The 7250-nt window shown below is 48.6% G+C and overlaps 1 long non-coding RNA gene across 2 annotated transcripts; it reads right to left on the reverse strand.

The window, feature by feature from the left end:
- Positions 1–826: 826 nt before the first annotated feature.
- LOC125525037 (uncharacterized) lies at positions 827–4514 on the reverse strand. 2 transcript variants are annotated; one of them, XR_007291117.2, is made up of 3 exons: positions 4334–4514; positions 1442–1595; positions 827–1354 (listed from the first exon to the last, which is right to left on the reverse strand). It is a non-coding gene; the product is annotated as an uncharacterized LOC125525037 (long non-coding RNA). The 2 variants fall into 2 exon arrangements; XR_007291116.2 differs by having other exon boundaries at positions 1442–4514.
- Positions 4515–7250: the final 2736 nt, after the last annotated feature.

Consider the following 7250-nt stretch of genomic DNA (forward strand, 5'->3'; position numbering starts at 1 on the left):
CGGTGCACGACAGCAACGTCAGACCGGAGGAGGCAACGACAAACACAAAACACGCGATGCTGGCCGCTGCTCTCCTGCCCTCCAATTTGTGACCGTCCGCTAGCTTGCGCGTGCGGCGCACGTCCGGCGGACTGATTCATCCGGCGCCTGCCAGATTCATCTTGCAAACCCTTGATTAGCAGGAGCGATGCCACGGCCATAATCTGGGTTGGTTGGTTGGTCGAGCCTCTCCAACATCCGACAGCAGCGGCGGCGTCTGTGTGAGGTGGGGTTCCAACAGCTGCAGCTTACGGAGGACAACAACATCTCAATCCTGTGTCATGTGACCCCCGAGTAGATTCCACCACCCAAGAGAAAAACAACATAGGTAATAGCACCACGAGTCCTAAAACTTGTCCTGGATGTGATGATCTGGTCCAAAACTTGCAAAAGCAAACTATTTCTTCTTACAACTTGCATCCAATGTGCAAATTTGGTCCTAGCCACTCAGACGACGACGAGTGAAGCCAAGTCAGCACATCTCACTACATCGGGCCAGCACCACACTTTTTGCAATTACCCCCTGGCCTTAGCACAAATAAACCCGCATTAAACACCGAACCCATACACGCAACTGGTTCAACTCACCAAGACATAAATGCATTTGGTCACCTGTGCAACTTGGCTTCAATTGCTGGCAAACTGCAACATCTAAGATCTAGCGAGCCTATAATTTAGTGCCAGAATTACAACCAAGCCGAGTGTCGAATTTTAGCCCACAATGGCAAGGAGCACAAACTATTCGACAACACAATGAGTCAAAATGTTGTGTTACTATGCATTTGGGTTACTACCAGTGCAAATCAACATTTGAAGAAATGAAGATATTGTACAATAACTCTGAACTAATACATTCAGGCATTTGTGCTAGTGCCCACAAAACCACAACTAATCAACAAGTCCATCACTAATTGTTTCGGCAACACGGTTAGACTAAACATCATTTAACAACAAAATGGATTATATCGGTTTTCCTGCCTGCCCCTCACCAGGCAAGCTCCAGATTTTTCATGCCTACAACAATTTGGCATCCCTACAAACTGTTCTTCATTGATAATTCAGAAGTTTCCTATTCACTACCTGCTTTATACTTTTTGCACATGTATATTAAATCTAATTTCAGAATATAGAGAGCATGTGAAGTGTCATTAGTCAACTTACGTATGTTAAATGCACACAGAAACTTCAGAACTTTGAGAATTCTCTCGTCGACCACATCACACTTGACTTCAACTATGTTAAGGTGCTCTGATATTGCAGATGGTTTCTCCATGTAACAGTAGCTTCCTTTTATTTTCAATTTGGGATTTTGCCCCTGTGGTAAAAAGAAACGTTTAACAAAAATGGATAATCAATAATAACTTTATCAGTGCAACAACTGTCCATGTTAGATGATTTATACCTTGGGAAAAAGTTCAAGAGTGAGCTTCTCTAGAACTGGTGAGTTTTTCATAATGCAAGATAGTGGACGGCGGCGGCGAGCTGGAGCAGGGGATCCTTGCGAGGGAAGCAGAGAGGTGAGTGAGTGGAGTGGGCTGAGCCGACAGGATATTTACCTGACGTCAATATCATTGGCTTTCATTTAGAGTTGATATGGAGTAGATCAGTTAGTTATGGAGTAGATCAGTTAGAATAATTATGGAGTAATTATGAACATATGGTGATTGCTAGTGTCTTGTGCACTGGAGCAATATTTTAGTGAGCACTTTTTTACCAAGTCCCTGAAGGAAATATGCCCTAGAGGCAATAATAAAGTTGTTATTTATATTTTCTTATATCATGATAAATCTTTATTATTCATGCTAGAATTGTATTAATCATAAACTTAGTACATGTGTGAATACATAGACAAACAGAGTGTCAGTAGTATGCCTCTACTTGACTAGCTCGTTGATCAAAGATGGCTAAGTTTCCTAGCCATGGACAAAGAGTTGTCATTTAATAAACGGGATCACATCATTAGAGAATGATGTGATTGACTTGACTCATCCGTTAGCTTAGCACGATGATCGTTAGTTTACTGCTATTGCTTTCTCCATAACTTATACATGTTCCTATGACTATGAGATTATGCAACTCCCGAATACCGAAGGAACACTTAGTGTGCTATCAAACGTCACAACGTAAGTGGGTGACTATAAAGATGCTCTACAGGTGTCTCCGATGGTGTTTGTTGAGTTGGCATAGATCAAGATTATGATTTGTCATTCCGTGTATCGGAGAGGTATCTCTGGGCCCTCTCGGTAATGCACATCACTATAAGCCTTGCAAGCAATGTAACTAATGAGTTAGTTACGAGATGTAGCATTACGTAACGAGTAAAGAGACTTGCTGGTAACGAGATTGAACTAGGTATGATGATACCGACGATCGAATCTTGGGCAAGTAACATACCGATGACAAAGGGAACAACGTATGTTGTTATGCGGTTTGACCGATAAAGATCTTCGTAGAATATGTAGGAACCAATATGAGCATCCAGGTTCCGCTATTGGTTATTGATCGGATATGAGTCTCAGTCATGTTTACATAGTTCTCGAACCCGTAGGGTCCGCACGCTTAATGTTCGCTGACGATCGGTATTATGAGTTTATGTGTTTTGATGTACCGAAGGTTGTTCGGAGTCCCGGATATGATCACGGACATGACGAGGAGTCTCGAAATGGTCGAGACATAAAGATCGATATATTGGATGACTATGTTTGGATATCGGAATGGTTCTGGGTGAGTTCGGGTATATACCGGAGTACCGGGAGGTTGTCGGAACCCCCCCAGGAAGTATATGGGCCTTATTGGGCCACAGTGGGAGAGAGGAGAAGGGAGCCTAGGAGCCCCCCCCTCCCAAGCCCAATCCGAATTGGGTGGGGGGCCGACCCCCCCCCCTTCCTTCCCCCTCTCTCCCCCTTCCTTCCTCTCCTAATCCAACTAGGGAGGGCGGGGGGAATCCTACTCCCGGTGGGAGTAGGACTCCCTTGGGCGCGCCATAGAGGGTCGGCCCCTCCCTCTCCTCCACTCCTTTATATACGGGGGAGGGGGCACCCCATAGACACACAAGTTGACAATTGTCTTAGTCGTGTGCGGTGCCTCCCTCCACCATAATCCACCTCGGTCATATCATTGCAGTGCTTAGATGAAGCCCTGTTCCGGTAGCTTCATCATCACCGTCATCACACCGTCGTGCTGACGAAACTCTTCCTCGACACTCAGCTGGATCTAGAGTTCGTGGGACGTCACCGAGCTGAACGTGTGCAGATCGCGGAGGTGCCGTACCTTCGGTGCTAGGATCGGTCGGATCATGAAGACGTTCGACTACATCAACCGTGTTGTCATAACGCTTCCGCTTACGGTCTACGAGGGTACATGAACAACACTCTTTCCCCCTTGTTGCCATGCATCACCTAGATGGGTCTTGCGTGTGCGTAGGTAATTTTTTAAAATTAATGCGTTCCCCAACAGTCCCATAGTCCCGAGTGTTAAATTCAGTTAACACGTTTAACACTTGGTAAATTCAGTTAAGTGAATCTAAATTTAGTTAACAAACTGCAATAGAAAACCGAAAAAACTGGACCGCATGGAGTAGTAAAAAATTCAGTTGACAATCTAGACTGCATTTGTTTTGAATAATAGTGCAGGTACTCCATTTTAGGACTTAATCTACAACATTATTTGTAAATTGCAAAAGTACAGCTACAAGTCCAAACCTGGACATTTTCAGAACCTGAAGTTTTTCAGTTAGTAGCTCAAAACTGTTTTAAACATTTTTAGAACCTCAACATTTTCAAAACTGTTTATATTCTTTATTGCCATTTTATGCTTAACTTGCTGATTTGTTGGTGTGAACTTCCTCCATGCAGAGAGAAGATACTCCAGCCTGGGACTGATTTTGATCTAGAGGTGATGGAACCAAATCAGTTTTTCTTTATGAACTGCATGGCACCTGTTGTTCGCAAGCTTCACAATATTCAAATCAGAACAAAGATTTCTAACTAGATTTCCCCTTGATGAATTAACTTTGCACCTCACCAGCTAACTTCCAAAAAAGATGATCTCTAACTTGAAACCAACTTACTGAATTAACACAATTTTTGTTTGGCGGTCTTGTATTGAATTTTGTAGTCTTCCTCACTGTCTTCACGAACATGTTCAAAGCTGCACAGATGGTGAGACACATGGGGAGATAGCTAGCGGCACCAAGCAGCATTCAGAAGCATGGGAGTTCCACTTTTCAGGTACACAACTTTAGTTACGGTATTTATCTTTTGTGAAGTGATAAAAGAAGCAGAGTCGGACTGACCTAGAAGGATTAGGTCAGAAGGATTGAAGGTGGACCGGCCCCGCGTCGTCTCCTAGAGGCGACTCGGGCGGAACCCCAGTACTGCCGCCGCCGAACCCCCCTCCTCCACCACCTCCCCTCACCGCCGCCGGCTGACGTCGTCGGGCGAAGCGTGCCGGTGGCTGGCGGCGGCGGGCGTATCCCCCATGCGGCTCCTCCCTGCTTTCGCCCCTCCCACTCCCATGGCGGTCGCCGCCGCCGTCTGGTGATGCTCCCCTGGCCGCCGCTCCTTTCCGCGTCTCCCCAGGCGCCTCACGCGGCGGCTGCGCGTGTCCTCGCCGCCTCTCAGCGGGCTGCGCCGGCCGACGACCTCGCCCTTGCCGGCGGCTCAATCTACGCCCAGGTGCCTCTCCTTGCTCGATCTGTGCGGCTGGTGCACCGCCTGACCGGTCCCCTGCCTCCCCGTTGCGAATGGGGTCCCAGCTGGCCACCTTTGCGAGGCCATTGCCGGTCTATGGCCAGATCCAGCGGGTTCAGGTGGGCCCCACCACTCGTCCCTCTACCGTCACCAGTCTCCTGTTGGTCGCGCTTTTGCACCAGATCTGGCGGGTTCGTGGGGCCTCATCAACCGGCTCCCCGTGCTCTCTAGTTGCGGCCTCACGCTGGCCGCGGTGCACCTCAGCCTCACCTTGTTATGCGTGCGGCGGCCCGGTATGTTGCCGTTTCTTTGGTCCTCCATAGCCCGCTTCGCAGCTCATGGCTGCCTAGACTGATGGGCTACGGTGGTGGTTCGCCGACTTGCTTCGGTTGCGAGGTGGAGGAGGCACTGCCGGGTGAAAACTTCATCGACGATGACGGCTGCAGTCGCCATTTTCCCTTCTTGAAGGCGTCGAGTTTGGCATTGTTTCCCTCCCCCCAAGCTCTCAGATCCCGAGAGAAATCTCGGACCCGGGGTTCCCCGTGTCGGATGGTGTCGACGTCTCTACGTCGTTTCCTCCTTGGGGGCATCTTCTTGGATTTCTTCTGCTTCGGGTGGACTCGCCTCTTGCTTCTTCATCTCCACCTCGGCTTCGATCCTGGCTGGCCATTGTTCTTGGCAACTCGAGTGGAGCTTGCTTGGACATCCTAGGGTGGCCTCGACGACACGCCGCCCTTCGACCTCGGCGGCAGTACACCGGTGTTGCACCCTTCGGTCTCGGTGGCGTGTTGCCTTCTCGGCTTCGCCGGCGGCACACCGGTGCCGCCGCTCAAACTCGGCTATCCGATGCTCTTCATTCGCGCCAGTGATGCTTCTCAGTATGCTTCTACTTCGGTGTCTCCTTTCCGCCAGGGATGTGCTTCATGGTGGCCCGGACGACGTTCACATGGACATCCTGGGGTGGCCTCGGCAGCACGCTGCCCTTCGACCTCGGTGGCGGTACACCGGTGTCGTGCCCTTCAGTCTCGGTGGTGCGTTGTCTTTTGGCTTCGCCGGCGCACACCGGTGTCGCCGCATGAACTCGGCTATCCGACGCCCTTCGTTCGTGTCAGTGTTGTTCCCATTGCGAGTTGTTGGTCTGGTGCCCGTATATTTCTCCCTAGGCCTTGATGTGGTTCTTTGTCAGGGGTGGAACAAGCTGCTCAGCGGAGCTCGCTACCCGAGATGTCGGCCTCCAAGGGTTTCGGTTTGGTTCCGCTGCCGGCCTTCCCCTCCATTTTGTTTCTTTCTTCTAGTTTTGGGTTTTCTCTTACCCTCCTTTGTAATTTTCTTTTGTGCCTCTGTGTGCTTACTTGTATCTGTATGGAATATAACAAGCGATGGGGTTTTTTGGCCCCCCCCCCCCCGCGTCAATCTCGAAAAAAAGAAACAGAGTCACACTGAAACAGAAAGGGTAAAAAAGCCTGACTAAGACACTCACACTCGTACTAGTTGATTGGTCTTTACCTGAGTGCATTTACCTGAGTGCAAATTATAACTAGGTCAGGTTCGTTGGCCTTTACCTGATGTCATCTATACAACTAGGTCTGGTTCGTACTAGTTGTAGCTACCCACGCAGTTAAACTCAGGTGGTGTAGTGCGAGTTTATATGTGCTAAGGCCAGGGGTAATTGCAAAAAGTGCTGGGCTGACCGGATGGAGTGGGCTGTGCTGACTTGGCTCCACTTGTCGTCGCCTGATTGGTTAGGACCAAATTTGCACATTGGGTGCAAGTTGTAGGATGAATAGTTTGTTTTCTCAAGTTTTAGACTAGATCATCACATCCAGAACAAGTTCCAGGACTCCTGGTGCTATTACCTCAAAACAATACATCGTCCCGGAAGATTCCGACCGTGGCGTTACTCATCTAGGTTCAACGAATTTGTCCTCCCACGTACTCTCCTCGCCAACCTCGCTCGATGCCCTCGCCTTTTCTGTGGGTGTCGATCGACCCGGCTCGACGCTTCGTGCTCCATTGACTTTGATCACCGCCCAAGTTGCTCATTAACCACGTATGCCACGCACAGTACTTGCTTACGGCTTACATAGTACTCCCTTCTATAAATTAATATAAAAAATTTTAGATCAATAAAATAGTGATCTAAATGCTCCTATATTAGTTTACGGAGGGAGTACGTAGTACAAATCTAAATGCCAGCTTTCGTCCCTATGGTCGGCGACGTTGCCGCGCAGGCCTCATCCATCCTCCTCTCGCGGCCGCCTGCAATCTTACCTCTAAACCTTTCCAAGCACCAGATTTCTTCAGTGAGCCGCACCTCCCATCCGAAGTCAACCTCCAACTTGCCGCCGCCCGAGGCCTTGTCGATGTTGAAATATTAGGCAAGTTCATGATTAATTCCAGTAAATAATTCATGACTAGGACATAAACTAGCATGCAACAATCTAGCAAATTAGAAGAGCAACAAATTATGTACAACAACATTGCCCAGAAAATAGCAACTTAAGAGAGACATGAACAGAT

Source organism: Triticum urartu, chromosome 7A (genome assembly GCF_056163025.1).
Source record: "Triticum urartu cultivar PI428250 chromosome 7A, HENAU_Tu73, whole genome shotgun sequence".
Lineage (NCBI taxonomy): Eukaryota > Viridiplantae > Streptophyta > Magnoliopsida > Poales > Poaceae > Triticum > Triticum urartu.